Genomic DNA, 17853 nt, shown 5'->3' with positions numbered 1-17853 from the left:
CGGGGCAGAGGACCCGAGCCTACCACCACGTCGATATCAAAGTCGGTAAAAAGGTGAGAGACCCCGTTCGCCCCTTGCTGAGGACAATGTGGGAGACGGTGAGGGAGGAGGTGCAAAAGATGCTCCGGTGGGGAGTGATTGAAGAATCACATAGCGATTGGAGGAGCCCCATCGTGCTGGTCCCAAAACCAGACGGCTCGACGCGCTTCTGTATTGACTTCTGGAAGGTCAATAGTATATCCCGCTTCAATGCGTACCCCATGCCTAGGGTAGACGAACTGCTGGACCGCCTCGGACAAGCACAATACCTGTCGACGATTGATCTAAGTAAAGGATACTGGCAGATCCCTCTCACCACCACCTCAAGAGAAAAGACAGTCTTCTCCACTCCCTTCGGGCTATATCAATTCGTACGCATGCTGTTTGGCTTACACGGGGCAGTGTCCACATTCCAGCAGCTGATGGATAAAGTATTAAAGGACCATCACCAGTACGCAGTTGCATACATTGATGATATCATAATCTATAGCTGGTCATGGGGGGAACATCTGAAGAGACTACAGGCCGTATTGAGGACATTACAAGAGGCGGGACTAACAGCGAACTCCAACAAGTGCCACTTTGGAGAGTGGGAGGTTACATACCTGGACTATACCATTGGGCGGGGCTGTGAGAGACCACTGGTGGACAGGGTAGAGGTGTTACAAGACTATCCCCTGCCCACGACCAAGAAACAAGTCCGTCAATTTTTAGGATTGGCCAGCTATTACTGCCGGTTCGTTCCCCACTTCGCGTCGCTGGCGACCCTGCTGACAGATTTGACACAAAAGGCGTGACCTAACAAGGTAGTGTGGGCAAAAACATGCGAATGGGCCTTCCAGGTGCTCAAAGGCAAGCTGACAGGGGCACCAATATTAGCTCAGCCAAATTTTGAGAAACCCTTTATAGTACAAACCGACGCTTCGGAGGACGGATTAGGAGCCGTCCTCTCACAGGAGCAGGAGGGTGCAGAACACCCCATAATATATATAAGTCGGAAACTGTTCCTCCGGGATCGCAGGTACTTGGCTATAGAGAAAGAAGCGTTTGCAGTGAAGTGGGCTATAGAGGTGCTCCGGTATTATTTGTGTGGAAACCGATTTACGGTCGTAACGGATCATGCCCCATTACAGTGGCTGCAAAGCATGAAAGATTCAAATGCACGAATCATGCGCTGGTATCTCTCTTTACAGCCTTACGCCTTTGACATAGTTCACCGGGCCGGAGCTGCTCATGGGAACACGGACTTCTTCTCACAAAGGGACATGCATGAGGAGGACTCAGAACAAGGAGTAAAAGGGCATGTAGAGGGGGAGGTGTGTGACGGGGCTCCATGCTAATCACAAAAAGAGTGGGGAGGAGGGAGAAGGACTTATTTGAAATTACAGATACTCCCAGACCCACCGAAAAGGGAGGGGGACAAAGGAAGCTGTTGCCCTAGGGCCCAGCTTTTTAAAGGGGCCCAGGGCTTCCAGTCACCACTGCTACTACTGCAGGAGCAACAGTGGTCGGAGACCCAGGCCCTATAAATTGCAGCCGGAGTGGTACATGCCATGCTCCTTGCAGTACTGAGGGCTGACTGCCTGATCCTTGCCCCATCTGCCTGAGGCCATGCCCCTTCTGGGAATGTGAAGCTACCACCCCCCACACACCTTGCCCAGGAGCCTGGGAAGTCTGTCAGTCCCCCTGGATACTCCAAATCTGCCCAAATATGGAAAGGTCCCACCTGTTGGTATTGTTGGTATCTACAGATTTGCTATACGATCCCCAGGTATTTCTTATTAACACCAACATACAGATTTGCAGTTTGTTAAAGAACATCTTGAATTAGCCTGTCCTTTTGTCTTACTGCAGAATTAAAAACAGCTTGAGGGATACATGAGTTAGAAATATTTTCTGCCATTACCAGAAGTTGAAGGCAACCACTACAAACTGTTCCTATTTCAGTAAAGTACTTTAGGTCATTAGGTGCCTAAAATCAGATGGAGAACTACAGGAGCAAAAGGAAAGAACAAGCTGCTACAATGCTAAGCTTAGCTGACTTTGCAAGGTTCCCTAGTAACAAAAGCAGCTACGTTTATAAATATGCTGCAACCCACAATATGGAATTTTTCCCATTGTTTAAAAAAGAGTTGTTTTAAAAGAGCAGATTAAAAGGACTTTAAAATAAACACTGGATAATTTATTAGGAGCCCTCTTCTGCCACAGTTAGTTATGCTGAAATACCCTTGGGTTACATTCAGAGTAAGGCAATATTTAAGCAATATACAAGGGCCAGAAGCCAGGTCTGAGAAATTAAATCAGCATCATTAATTAGAGATATCTGAGTTCTAATCATAAATGGTCACTGACAGAGAGTGCAAACCCCGCACTGGGCCAGGAAGCCTTAATGCCCTACTCCAAGGGTTGGGATAGTGTAAAAGGGAGCAGCTCAGATCAGTCTGGGCTGGATTCTGGAGAGGAAGCACCCGCTGCAGGAGCTCTATAGGTAGACCAGTCAGAAGTCCAGACAATGAGAGCTGGAGAAACGGGAGACTGAATTGAGACTCCAGACCTGGCAGAGCTGCAGGAGGGGACTGGCATCACGGAGCTGATGATACAGAATCTATGTGGATCACCCCAATGTGAAAACTGGTAGGAAATGACCCAGAGAGGGTCTGTGAATGGTATCTCCCACCTGAGAGAGCTCAGCATGTTGTGGTGGGATTCCCCACTGAGTGAGTGGTGGATCACTCCCCTACTGACAGGGCCCTTGGTTGGGGTCCATTGGAGTAGGGAGGGCCCAGGCCCCCCTACCAGGGCTATTGCCCCAAACCTCTGAGACTCTAGCCATTAGGCTGTTCTGCCCTGAACCCTAGGACTGTGTTATAGACTGTGGTTATTAGGCCATACTGCCTCAGGACAGGGCATACTTATGACATGAGATGACCTTGAAGCTTTCTTTCGCCACCTCCGTCTACGAGAATATTTCCAAACTACCAATGAACATCAATCTAACCAACCAGATCCCCCCTATCAACACCAAAGGAAAAAAATTCTATGTGGACTCCCCCTGACGGTCGTAATTACAGTCTGGATTTTTATATACAATGCTTCCGCAACAATGCACAGACTGACATTATGCACAAACAACAAGTGACATACAATCTCAGCTGTGCTGAATGCTATGTTATCCAGAGTCTCAAAAACAACCCTGATATTATAAACAAACCAGCTGACAAAGGGAGCACTGTAGTCATTATGAATAAGTCAGACTATGACCAGGAGGCAACTAGACAACTCTCCAACACCACATTTTACAGACCTCTCTCCTCTGATCCCACTTCAGAATACCAAAAGAAACTACACTATCTCCTTAAGGAATTCCCTGTCTCTACTCAGGACCAAATTCACAGAGAAACACCTTCTGAACCCTGACCAGAATTGTTCTATTTGCTTCCCAAAATCCATAAACCTGGACACCACAGATGTCCTATCATTTCATGTATTGGCACACTCACTTCTGGATTATCCAACTATGTAGACTCTCTCCTCAAACCGTATGTAATCAACACTCCCAGCTATCTCCGAGATACCACTGACTTCCTGAGAAAACTACAAAACCTCGATAACCTCCCTGATGATAACACCATCCTTACCACCATGGATGTAGAAGCTCTCTACACCAATATTCCACATGAAGATGGATTACAGGCGATTAGAAACACTATCCCAGAGGATACCACAGCCAATCTGGTAGCAGACCTATGTAACTTTGTTCTCACCCACAATTATTTCCAATTTGGGGACAACTTATACCTCCAGATCAGCGGCACAGCCATGGGTACCTGCATGGCCCCACACTACGCTTCCATCTTTATGGCTGACTTAGAACAACGTTTTCTCAGATCCCATCCCCTTTTACCCCTCCTCTACTTATGCTACATCGATGACATCTTTATGATTTAGACCCATTCCACACGAGAGATCCATTCCCAGGATACCACAGTACAAATCACTAATGGAAAATTAAATACCACTCTCTACAGAAAACCCACTGACTGCTACACTTACCTACATGCCTCCAGCTTCCATCCAGGACACACCATACGATCCATTGTCTATAGTCAAGCCCTTAGGTACAACCGCATCTGCTCTAACCCCACTGACAGAGACCAGAAACTTCAAGATCTCTACCAAGCATTTGTAAATCTCAATTACCCACCAGGGGAAATAAAAAAACAAATTGAAAGAGCCAGACGAATACCCAGAAACCATCTACTTCAAGATAGGCCCAAGAAAACCAACAACAGAACACCACTTGTCATGACCTATAGCCCCCAACTTAAACCTGTCCAACGCATTATCAATAACCTACAACCTATACTGGAACAGGATACTACACTCCAAGAGGCTCTGGGGGACAGAGCCACAATCTCCTATAGACAACCATCTAACCTCAGGAAGATTCTTACCAACAACCACAGGACATACTACATTAATACCAACCCTGGAACTTTCCCTTGCAACAAACCCCGTTGCCAACTTTGTCCACATATTTACTCTGGTGACACCATCACTGGACCTAACCATGTCAGTTATATGATCAAGAACACATATTTCTGTTCATCCAGAAATATAATTCATGCCTTCATGTGCCAACAGTGTTCTTCTGCTATTTATATTGGACAGACTTCTCAGACACTTCACCAAAGAATTAATGCCCACAAATCAGACATCCTCACAAGGAAAAACTAGTTGCTTTTCATTTCAACCTACCTGGACATAGTCTTAATGACCTTACTACATGCATCTTACTTCAAAGAGACTTTAACACCAGATTACAGAGGGAAACTTCAGAACTTTCTTTCATGCTTAAAGTTGACACTTTATGAATTGGCCTTAACAAAGATGCTAATTACCTTAACCATTACAAAGATAGCTTCCCCACTTATCACTCCTGATTAGCCATTCATTGACTCATAAATAGCTATTCCCTCCCTCCCTCCCCCTCACCCCAGCTTCTGTACTAAATCTGATTTGTCAGTTGAATAACGTGTTCACTTTTTTCATTGTATTTCTTTGGTATATATGGTCACGCCCATTCTTTTCCAGAATATGATCTGAGGAAGTGGGTCTGGCCCATGAAAGCTATTAAACCATCTATTAAACCACCTATTAAACCATCTTTTTAGTCTTTAAAGTGCTACATAGTTTTTTCTTTTGTTATGACATGACAGTCACTCAAAGATAACTTTAAAAAAACCTATTTCTAATCACATATGTAATAACTTATTTAGTTCAGTGTATGAAACGAGAAGTGGCTCTTGCCACATTCTGGATATCTTACATTAGTTTAATTTACAGTATAATAAAATATTAAATACATACCACTTACAGTAAACTTTTCTGCATCCCTTTAGAAAAGTATTTAAAATATTCATGTTTTCACAGTAGTATTTGTTTTAACCTCACTATGCAACCATTACCAACTGGAAAGAGACCAAAAATACATACTTCACAAAATAATATTCCATTTTAACATTAGTTCTTAATTCAGAATCCCATCAGCATTTCAAATACAGCAACAATTAATCTATAGTTCCTTATATGCACTCACACAAGTACTCATTGCATAGAGGATCAGACTCACAGTTCAGGAATAACTAAAGCCACACTGGCTAATGGCACAGATCAGTGTCTTGGGTAATGGCTTTTCAAACTGTCTCTCTGAACTCTGATGATATATAGAAGCAAATACAGAAAACAGAAGGGTTCTACTCCTTCAAAATCAACCATTTGTTACATTTAAGAGACGTGGAAACAAGTATCACCCAAACCCACAAAAGTTAAAAATCATGAGTCAGAGCCCCAATAAGTCATGAGATTAACCCCCCATATCCTAATTTTTTTAAAAAAAAAATCAGTAAGGGGCTGTGCCCCTGATTGCCAACCCCCCTCTTTCTGGGGATAAGCAGTCTGGCTCTTCCCTGGGCCTCCAGGAAGTGCCAGACCGAGACATGGTAGCTCTGGCCGGCACCCTCCCACCCCAGCTACCGGGTCAAGGCTGGTTTAGCCCCAGCTCCCCACCTACCTGCCCCGAGACTGGGCCTGCCCCAGCTCTCTTGCCCTCCCTCCCGGCTACCACAGGGGGCCAAGGATGAGCCAGCTCTACCTCCTTCACCCCCTTGGCCATGTCAGTCCCGGCTCTCCCTCAACCCCTCCTGCCCCCTGATTGTCTGGCAGGGCCGAGGCCGTGCCAGCCCTGGCACTCCCCTATCCCCCCCAGGCCATCGGACAGAGCCTAAGCTGCACCAGCACCAGCTCTCCCCTCATCCCGGCCACCAGCCAGGGCCAAGGCTGTACCAGCCCCAGCTCTACCCCCAATCACCAGGAGGAGGGGGCCCAGGTTGAGGCTTCACCAGCCCCACTCTCTCCCTTTAGCCGATGGGGCCAGGCCAAGGCCTCACCAGCCCTGGCTCTCTCCCTCCAGCCACTGAGGGGGAACTCCCCACCCAAGCACAGGGGATGGGGAGGAGGGAGACTGTGGCATGGAAGACCCAGGTCCTGAGCATTGGGGAAAGGGGAAGGAGGGGCAGAGAGGAGGAGGGGGAGGGATGCAGAGTGATGTAATGACGTCACTCTGTTGTCCTACAGGAAATTTTTTTTATAGAGAGAGAGAGATTATATGGTCTGCCCCTCGTGCATGCGTCTTGACGGGGTGGGGCAGCTCGCATGTTCTTATGATCCCAGGACCTATGTCAGCGAGAGCTTACTGCTCCTGGTAGGTTCAACCAAGCCGGAAAGCTCAAGGGGCAAGGAGCCAGACTAAGCATGCACACTGGTCCTCCAGGATTGGGGGTTTGGCTTAGGGCTAACAACCCTGACCTAAAAAAAGCTTTTGTTACAGAAAGAGCAACAAAGAATTCCTTTTCAACTGTGTATGACAGCCTTCCAGAGTAGAGGCTGGCCAGAGACAGACAGAAGTGGAGGACTTTTGTTGTTGCCCTATACACCAGTGGATGTGAAGGGCAATAATGATACGGTGCTTTTAGTTGGGACTCTAATTTTTGAACTCTCTTTACCACTTTCCAGTGAATGTCTGGGTAACAATTATTGTTGCCAACTCTCCTAAGTGTACTGAACAAGGTGAGTGTGGCCTTTCTGCAGGATCTCTGCAGCATTCCTAGCAGAGAGTTTCTCAAACTCCAACACTCTACCTCATTAATTCTGTGTTGCTTTGAGCCCCACACATCCCAGTTAAGTAGATTAGGCACCCATACCTCACCTTCCAAATCAATTGTGGCACTGAGCCCTCATAGTGATGCAGTTTCACCAACCTCATCTCTGCTCCTCCAGCAGCTCCAGGGGTATGTCACCCATCTCTGCCCATTCTAGGCGAGTGTTGCAGGGAGGGAGGAGAGTGGGAGCATACTCACATTTTTCCTAAGAAGAGAGGAGTGCTGCTGGGCTCTTTCTGTCCTTTGAGAATAGTAACAGCTGCTCCCTCCCTTTCCTCCCCAATGAAAAATGCGTCTAACTCCTGAGGAAAGGGGGAAGAATGCTGTTGGTTCCCCACAGCAGTCCTGATTAGCTACTCTCCCCTGGGATGGGGCATGGGGGAGAGCATGTGCAGACGGCTCCAATCAGAGGAGGTTTCCCTCAAGTAGGGCTAAAATTCATGAGATGCCTGGAGTGCCTCATATCATTGCTGTCTGTAGCCCTGACTGAGCTCCTGACATGGGTGAAGAATTGGAAGGAGTTAGTCATAAGGATTAAGGCCAGAAAGAACCACCACATCATCTAGGCTGACCTCCTATGTCTCACAGGACACGCAGCACACTCAACCCACACAATGAAATTGGATTAGGGGATAAGGCTCCCAGAACACTTGTGATTGGGAAATCCACCATCTCAATCATAGCTGAGGCCACACTTTGCTGCATATTTCTCTCTCCAGGTAGCTTTCAACACCACCTGCAGCTATGTCTACACTTGCGGCTTCTTGCATCAGAACTATGCAAATGAGGCTAAGCGTGGAATATTGCCGCGCTTCATTTGCATACTTAATGAGCCACCATTTTTGCAGAAGAGGCTCTTGTGCCAGAAGGCGCTGTCTACATGGCCCCTTCTTGCACAAGAAAACCCCTCTTGCACAATGCCGCTATGCTGATTATTTTCAGGATAATCAGAGGGTTATCTGATAGAGGGTTATTCTTGCGCAAGAAGGGGTAGTGTAGACAGCCCCTTCTGGCACAAGAGCCTCATCTACAAAAATGGCAGCTCATTAGGTATGCAAATGAGGCTCAGCAATATTCCACGCTTAGCCTCATTTGCATATTTCTCACGCAAGAAGCCACGAGTGTGGACATAGCCTCCTAGTGAACACAATGCAGCAGACTGGTAATTTCTACACATAATACTTATCAGATGCACTGGAGTAAACAAGCAGTAAAAAGGGCTGTTAAAGCCTCCTGGAGTAGGTCAAACGGAAAACTACTTTTGTTCCATAATTGCAGATCTCCTTAACATCTCCAGTGTGCTGCGGTATCGCCCTAGACGTGAAATAATCCTGAAATTTTGCCAGGTTCCCAGAAACTCTGCACCTAGAAGGGGCAGCTGGCAGTTCTTTCCTGCTGCCCTCCAACAGTGATGGAATCATCCCTGTTGGTGCCTCCCAACCATGAGCAATAGCAGAACTTCAAATTCTCCCCAGCAGATTCACAGCAGTGGTCCTCTGCTGAGACATCATCATAGGTTTAGAGTTGGTTGAGAGAGAGAATGCTCATGTTCCCTCAAGTCATTTGGAATGTAAGGATATTAATCTACATACATTTGAAGTCACGACACCAGTCATGATTTTATAGACCTCTATCATATCCCTCCCCCCCCCTTAGTCTCCTCTTTTCTAAGTTGAAAAGTCTCAGTTTTTCTAATCTCTTCTCATATGGCAGCTGTTCCATACCCCTAATCATTGTGTTGCCCTTTTCTGAAATTTTCCAAAGCCAAGATATCTTTTAGATAGCCATAGACCTACCATGGATTTATATAAAGGCAATAAGATATTCTCTGTCTTATTCTCTATGCCTTTTTTAATTATTCTGTTTGCTTTTGTGACTGCTGCTGCACATTGAGAGATGTTTTCAGAGAACTACCCACAATGGTTCCAAGATCTCTCTCAAGTAGTAATATCTGTTTTAGTCCTCATCATTTTGAACAAATAACTGGGATTACATTTTCCAATACACATTATTTCACATTTATCAACTTTAAAATTAATCTGTCATTTTATTGCCCAGTCACCTAGTTTTGTGAAATCCTTTTGAAGCTCTTCATAGTAATTTAACTATCTTAAGCAGTTTGGGATCATACATACATTTTGCCACCTCACTGTTTACCCCCTCTCCACATTGTTTATGAATATGTTGATTATCATTGGTGCCAGTATGGAACTAGGGGAACACCACTGGTTACCTCTCTCCCTCCTGAAAACTGAAATCTGACTTTGACTAGAAAGGGATATTTTATTTAGACACCATTGAGTGGCCAGACTACTCACCTGCTCACTCCTTCAGAAAAGGAGAATGGAATCCATGATCATCCTTAGGATTTATGGGGCCCTACACAATACTATTAAACTGATGCCCCTATGCCTGATGGCAGCCTGGTAGGGGGGCAGGGAGGGAGGATGAGAAGGGATGGTTTTTAGAGATGTGATTTTATGATCTTCAGCAACATACTAATGAAACATTTTTTAAACAAATGTAAACAAAGTTCCTGTAGATTAACACAGTAAATTCAGAAATGGATAGGATATACCCGGGGTTGGTAATTGCCTGTTAAACGGCTTCATTATCACTTGAATGGCTCTCTCAGGTTTGATGTTCTACTAATAGGTCAGGCAGGCTTTTTCACTTAGGCTGTGTCTACATTGACACCCTTTTCCAGAAAAGGGATGCTAATGAGACAAGTCGGAATTGCAAATGCCGCGGGGAATTTAAATATCCCCCACGGCATTTGCATGAACATGGCTGCCGCTTGTTTCCGGCTCGGGGCTTTTCCGGAGAAAAGTGCCAGTCTAGACGGGATCTTTCGGAAAATAAAGCCTTTTCCGGAAGATCCCTTATTCCTCTTAAAATCAGGAATAAGGGATCTTCCGGAAAAGGCTTTATTTTCTGAAAGATCCCATCTAGACTGGCGCTTTTCTCCAGCAAAGCCCCGAGCTGGAAAAAAGCAGCAGCCATGTTCATGCAAATGCCGCGGGGGATATTTAAATCCCCTGCAGCATTTGCAATTCCGAAGTGTCTCATTAGCATCCCTTTTCCAGAAAAGGCTGCCAATGTAGACACAGCCTTAGGGTATGTCTACAATATGGGACAAAGTTGAATTAAGATACACAACTTCAGCTACTTTAATAGCGTAGCTGAAGTCGAACTACCTTAACACAACTTCTGGTACTGTCCACACTGCAGGAAGTCGAAGAGAGCACGTTCTCCCTTCAACTTACCTTGCTCTTCATAGAAGCACGACTACCAGCATCAGCTGGAGCACCCTTTTCAGTTTGAACGAGCTGTCTTAACGAGAGCCACTAATTCGAACCCTGAAGATCAATGGGTGCTTTGATCTTCTCTGTAGTGTAGACATACCCTTATAAGTTAACTAGATCCTCTCCAGAGGAAGCAGAGGCACAGAACAAGGATATAAAGCGGCAGATGGGAAGACATTAAGACCCGGTGGTATGAATTTTAAGTATGGGTAAGGGCAACCCTGGTGGAGTCTTATCCCCACCCTAATTCACTGACCAGAGTAGCTGAGCCCATGCAGGTAGAGGTATATATTACATACGTTTGATTTTTTTTCATCATAGTGTTTCTCTCCGCCTCTCAACCATCTGAGGTGGCCACTGACCTTGCTATGAAATATTCCCATCATTATTGCTAGGACTTTATTATTTGTACTACTGTCAACAGCAATAACTCATTTGCTAAAGACTGTGCTACTGCTGAAGAAATTTAAATTTAGCTCAGTGCACATATACATATTTGTTCCTGTTCCCACACACTGTAAAGGCCACACATTCAAGTTAGAGCTTCCTTTGGCTCGTTTAATTACAGGCTTTATTTAGTCTGTCTGCTTCCTTTCTCATTACTTTTTAACTAATTTAAATGCCTGCCTTTTGCTGTCCTTTCTGCATTAGTTGCCCTATAATTGATTTTTATTACCTTACTCGAGGTAAGATTTTGCAGTTGATTGCAGTTTACAGCTGAAACAGTTCACTTATGCTGGGAATTAATACTGCCACTGAGGCTTCTAAAGTTAGCTCTTACTAGTCTTATGGCTTAGTTATCTCCAGCCCAGAGCCAGTTGTTGGAATAATATCAAGGAATGCTACACAGCTTTAGGAAATTTTGAGCAATGTTGGAAATAATAGTTTTTATTAATTATAAAGAACTCTGATATGAAAAGTAAGTCCCACAAAGATGAGCTATTTGGGTTCTTGGCTGTAGCTGCAGGCATAACAGCAGAACAAATCATGCTCCTTTCCTTCTTTGATAGAGGAGAAGCAGCAGATGAAAGAGAATAAGGGTAAGAACTGATGGGAAGAAGAAAGAGAGAATAGCAAGGATTGTATTCTTTCCCTATCCTTTGTTGGTTTAGAAACGCTGAGTTTATGTTTGAGGAGCTAATGGATGGATGTTTCAACCCAAAGGTTTCAGGACAGTTGGTCATTTTGTTTCATTGAGTGGAGCTGTCAAAGGATGAAGAAAGGCATTTAAGAAGTTTATATGGTCAGTGATAGCCCCAAGAATCCTTTTTCCTTTCCCAAAATTAAATCCCGTTCACTCGATTCCCTAGAATTCATGACACAGGAAAACCTCCACCTGAGCAAGTTAATGGGACAAGATTGTCAAGTGTTTCAGTGTATCAAGCTACTGGTAATTCAGCATCCCACCAGAAGGTTGGCATAATATATTTCAAGATGACGAACCGCTGGGCTGGGACTCATATGGGAAGGTCCAGCAAATAACTTGATTGCCTTCCCCAGGCTTGCCAGCTAATTAGTTCATCATTTGTTTTTCTTTGGGGAAACAATACTATATTTTAACTTAACTATTCATATGTTATGGGACCACATGATCCCCTTAAAGAGATTACCTGGGTGACATTTCTGGGATTTCCTTTGTCTGGGATGCCACATAATTTCTGAGTTGGTAAGGATGAATTAGTGCCACCTGCTTGCCTTCTAATAACTGAATCTTCGATTAAAAATGCCTGTCTTAGATATGTAGAGACCTGTGTGCCACAGATGACAATATGAAGACATGTAATAAATGATACAACCTGTTTGTGTGAGAAAGGAATAGTATTACTCATATTTTTGTAACAAGAATAGAGTAATCATCCCTTCTATAGTCTTTTCACCATTCACCATTGGATTTGTATCTAAGGGAATGTCTGCACTGTAGGGCAAAAGTTGAATTAAGCTACGCAATTTGAGCTACATCAATTGTGTAGCTTAAGTCGAAATAGTTTAATTCGGCTTTTGGCGCTGTCTACACATCAGAAAGTCTGAGAAAGAGCACTCTTCCTCCAACTTCCCTTACTCCTTCTAAAATGAGGGTTACAAGAATCTGAGTAAAAAGTCCTCCAGCTCTATATTATATTGACATTATGTCAAAATAACTGCTTGTAGTGTAAATGAGGACTACGTTATTTCGGAATACCTAAATAGCCCCATTGATGCAATATTGAGTGCTATCACAGGGATATAAACTTCCATTACATTCTACAGAATGGTCCAAAAAATCATAGAGAGGTAAGTCATTTTCTATTAAATTCCATGGGTCTTTTGCAGAAGGATTATTTTAAAATCCTGTATGTTAACCCCCAAAATACCATCCTCTCTGTGGTTTCCCAGGAGGATGCATGGTTTTTGACTTGTGAAGATTATGACTACATTTTTTACACCAAGAGTATAACAGAATCTTATTTGGAGTGGTTCTGTGCAGCCCCCTTCTCCAGATGGAGTGAGTAAATGGAGGTGAAAATGAAATGCTCCTCTCATTACAAACTGATAATTTGGGTGATCAACAGTTACACCACAAATTATTTGGATACACATGAACATCTTTTTATTCAACAGGCCAGCAGGTTTACTTAACATTCTGGTGTCTCAGAGACCTGTCATTTCACAACTGCCCGTATCTCAATGCTCCAAAGATCTTGCTTTCCTTATGTAAATATGCCATTTTTTTGCTGGTAAGAGATGTATCAAAGTCCAGAAGTCAACCATCAGAAAGGCGGAAACAAGGATAAAATAGCTGCTTTTCTTTCCAGCTATCATAACAAGTGTTATTAATGTTTTCTCAGCTGCATTTCTGAATCCCCATGGCAATGTGCAAATGGTCAAAATCAGATGAAAATGAAAGGTTGTAGATGATGATTCAGAAACAACACCTGGAAGAACATTTCAGGCAAGTGTATCTGATAGCGGATATGAAGAAAATCATTACAATTAGAAGAAATAATACAGAGACAAATTTACCAGAAGCTAGAGAAGGCCATCAGAGAGAGATGAAATGAGGAACCAGATAAAGTATAGTGTCCAGGATACCATAGTAATTAGGATCCTTCTCATTCATCCTAGGCACTTTGTACAGTTAAGTCTGCATCTAAAACAACAATATTTTTGTGTCCATTCAAACCTTCACACGTTGCAGTAAAGCAACTCTTCACCCTGTAAATCCAGCAGGATCCTCAAAGGGCAGAGCTCGTGTGGAGACCTCCCTGTCTGGTACTCGGTAAATCTGCATGCTCCATTTTAATGAAGCCTGTATGGAAGGAATATCATCCCAGACATTGATGTGGTTGAGAATAGATAGAATCTAGTTTAAAACATACATGCAGGCTGCAGCAGGATATGTTATTTTTAGAGTTGGGCAAATAATTGATTTTTCATTTGCTGGGCAATTTCAAATAAATGGAAAAAAAGTGTTTTGAATCAAACAAAAGCCAAGTTATATTTTTAAAAAATTGGTGAATCAAAAAAAAAAATCACTGTCAAATGAAATATTTTGTTTTGATAAAATCTAAACTTTTTTGATGTTGACCATTTTTAAATATCTGATTTGTTAAATCAAATTAAAGGGAAATTTTGAAGTGGAAAAATTCTTCAGCGTGTCTGCACTCTGTGCAGGGGGAAAGCTCAGCATGCAAGGCATTTGAACAGAGCTGCTCCATCATCCAGGGTACAGCTGGAGATATGCTACCGATCGAAGATACCTCACTGCATCCTGTGTTCCAACAGGAGAATTTTATGAAACAGTGCAAGACAGAAGAAGCCAAGCTGTAGGAAGATGCTAGATATCTGAAGGGAGGCAAAATGGAGGCTAAGTGGAAGGACAGAACCAAATGGAAGGATGCCCTGAGTGAAATGATGAATGATAACAGCTGATTTAGACCCCAATAAAGATCTTGGAGTCAACATGGATATCTCTCTGAAAACATCTGCTCAAACAGCAGCAGCAGGCAAAAGCCAATAGAATGCCCGGAGCCATTAAGAAAGGAATAGATAACACAGAAAATATTATAATGCCGCTATATAAGTCTATAGCATGCTCCTACCTTGAACACTGCATGCAGTTCTGGTTGCCTCAAATCAAAAAAGATGTGTGAGAATGGGAAAGATACAGAGAAGGGCTACAAAAATGACTTGGGATATGGAACAGCTTCCATATGAGGGGAGATTAAAAAGACTGGGACTGCTCAGCTTGGAAAAGGATATAAGATACACAACTCCAGCTACATGAATTGCGTAGCTGGAGTAGTACACATACCTTGCATTGATTTTCCAGGGGAGTCCCAGAGTGGGAGGTCAATGGAAGAAACTGTCCCATCCACTTCCTCTGCTCCTCACAACTGTGGAACTGTGAGGAGCTCCAGAGCTGACAGGGTTGCCCTCAGCATTGGATTTAGCTGAGGGCAAGGATGGCAAGAGGCGGGTAACTGGCTAATCATGTAGTCAATACAATTTGTATCGACTACAGAATTAGTTAATAAGGGAAAGCGCTCAGTCCCAGCTCATGCCTGGTTCAGGAGCTACCCCTGCTGGGGCTCTTCAATTTAAATGTAGTAGGAGCCGGGCATGCAGGCAGCCCAGCTCCTACTAAATTTAAACTGCAGAGCTGCAGCAGGCATAGATCCCAGACCAGCACGAGCTGGGCTTGTTCAGTCCTGGCTTGCACTGGGTCCAGCAGCCCCCATGGACGGGTGCTGCTGCCAGAGCAGCCTGTGTTCGCAGCCAGCCTGGGCCTAACATTCCCTGGCAGCAGCAGCCTGGATTGACCACAAACACATGCTGCTTTGGCAGCAGCCTCTGTCTGTAGGGGGCTCCATCGTGGGTAAAGGCTGCTTCGTGGCAGCCTCCTCTGCCTTCCTCGCGCTGCTGCAGTACAGGGAGGATAGGAAACACCATGGAGATGGGAAGGGAAATAGCTTTTAAAGCTGGCTCCCCCCAGCACTGGCTTCTGCTTCCCTCCCACCCCTTGCTGCCTCTGATACAGAGGAAGCAAGCGGGGGGAAAATGCAAGTAGTTGAGTAGTTGACTTAGGCTTATTGGATAGTTGACTACTCAACTACTTGCTTACATCCCTAGTTCTCATTTGACAGGAAGATCGACCTCCAAAGTGGCCATCTTCTCATAAGTACAGACAATCCCTAAGGGGGTAAAGGACAAAGGTTTGTAAAATCATGAATGGTATGGACAAAATGAATGAGGAACTGAGATTTACCCCTTCACATGACATAAGAGCTAGGCGTTACCTAATGAAATTAATAGTCATCAAATTTAAAACACAAAGGGATTCTTCTTCACACAGTCAACCTGTAGAACACAATGTCAAGGGGTATTGTGAAGATCAAACAGAAATGGGATAAAAAAAATCCCATGATGGATGGGACCATCAATGACTATTAGCTGAGATGATCAGGAACACAAACCCATGCTGTAGATGTCCCTAAACCTCCAACTACTCAAACCTGGGGCTGGACAGCAGGGATGGATCACTTGAAATTGCCCTGATCTGCAATTCCCTTTGATTCATCTGACACTGACCACTGCCAGAAGATAGAAGAGTGGGTTAAATGGGCCAGAATGGTTTTGCTTATGTTCATATGTCACAGAAAAAAGGGAGTGAAGGGATACAAAGCCCAGATCCTTGTACGGAGCTAATAGCAACATTGTGCTTCTAGTGCAGTATCGGTTTAGGGGTTGACACAAATTTGCTGTATTGAGTAGCCCCATTGATGCAATATCCACACTATCAGTGCTATGCAGCCCAAATCAAATATATTACAATGTAAAAAGGAAGTGTCATTTTCCCTTCTTGGCTCATGCACACATTACAAATGCAATACAGGTCCCTAGTCAGGTTTATAAATCCTAAGTAACTAAAATACCTACTGATATTTCCTCTCCTGCAGACAGAACCAATTACTCAGATGCAAAGAAATTCCAATGTGATATATTACTGTTGCTGATGTCATATAGTCACATCTTCCTCTGTCTCTTGTATAGGTTTAGATGGCTTGCTAACTTTTCTGGCCATGATGTTAAAGTACATCTTCTGTTACCTTTTGGATACTTCTTGGTTGAAGACAGGCTAAGGGATCTCACCCCAGCAGAAAAGGCATTCATGGAGAACCAATAAGCTCCATCTAGGTTGCTCTCTGGAAGAAGCTACAACCTTTGTGGCCTTTGGATTCTGTCTCAGTGATTTAACATCATGGACATTAGGTCTATGGCAGCCTCCACTCCTCCATAATTTTGATCACTAAATGGGCTGAAGACCTTGGCAAGATGGTTGCAAATATCAGAGAGAATTTAAGGGCCTTGAAAGAGCTACCAAATTTTGAAAGCAGTCCTGCTTAGGGATGAGCTGCTTACCATATGTGAGGGTGGCCCTAGAAAAGCAGGGTCAAACAAGCCCTGCCTCATTGTTTACATCCTGACTCAACTGTTATTAGAAACAGAATTGTTCCCTAGAATATTCAGATTTTGACCCAACGATACAACTTTGACATGTATTCGGATTTGGGAAAAACAACAATGTTGCTTAACAAGCTTGCATGTTTCAGAACTGATATTGCAGAACTTCCAGAAGCTCAGCTCTCAGATACAGACTTCATAAAGGAGAAGGACTACATCGTTTACTAAGACAGCAAACCTGAAGAAACAAAGAGAGAAGTTTAGTGTGGATTTTGCTTTCAGAAACAAATGTGCATCACCGCATATAGCTTTGAAAGCAATGTCCTTATATGTGTGTTTATAGAAAGGATTCATCAGCCTTGTCAGTATCTATGCTCTATCTCTGCAAGCTAGTGATGAGAAAGATAGCTAGAAGAATTTATCAGCAGGATTCCATAGAAGGAACCTATCCTAACACTTTTGGCAGCTTCAATGCAAGAATTGGGTCCAATGTTGAGATATGACCTGGGATTCTGGACATATGAATGACAATGGTCAGAGAATACTCAAACTCTGTACCAGTCAAGGCTTTTAAGTGACCAAATACCTTTTCTGTTGATAATATCAGAAGAAAATCATCATAGAGATGCTTGAGGTCCAAGCGCTGGCACCAGCTGGACTTGGTACTGAGAAGATGCACATATTTGAAACATATCTTGCATAAATAATCCTTACAAAGTGAAGACTGCTGACACAGATCACTCTTCTGCCTGCTGCAAAAGCGGAAATTTCAAGCTAAGATGATCTATTATAATAAAACTGCCATATAACCTCATATTGACTCGTGCCAAATCAATGATTCTGCCAAG

General features: G+C 43.8%; 1 pseudogene; it reads left to right on the top strand.

The window, feature by feature from the left end:
* Window positions 1-3078: 3078 nt before the first annotated feature.
* LOC149523639 (uncharacterized) lies at window positions 3079-17233 on the top strand (annotated as a pseudogene).
* The last annotated feature ends 620 nt before the right edge of the window (window positions 17234-17853 follow it).

The sequence above is a fragment of the Pelodiscus sinensis genome, chromosome 13, assembly GCF_052426305.1.
Source record: "Pelodiscus sinensis isolate ZL-2025 chromosome 13, ASM5242630v1, whole genome shotgun sequence".
NCBI classification, from domain to species: domain Eukaryota; kingdom Metazoa; phylum Chordata; order Testudines; family Trionychidae; genus Pelodiscus; species Pelodiscus sinensis.
The sequence above is the reverse complement of the archived record's forward strand: the minus strand, read 5'-3'. Positions and strand labels throughout refer to the sequence as shown.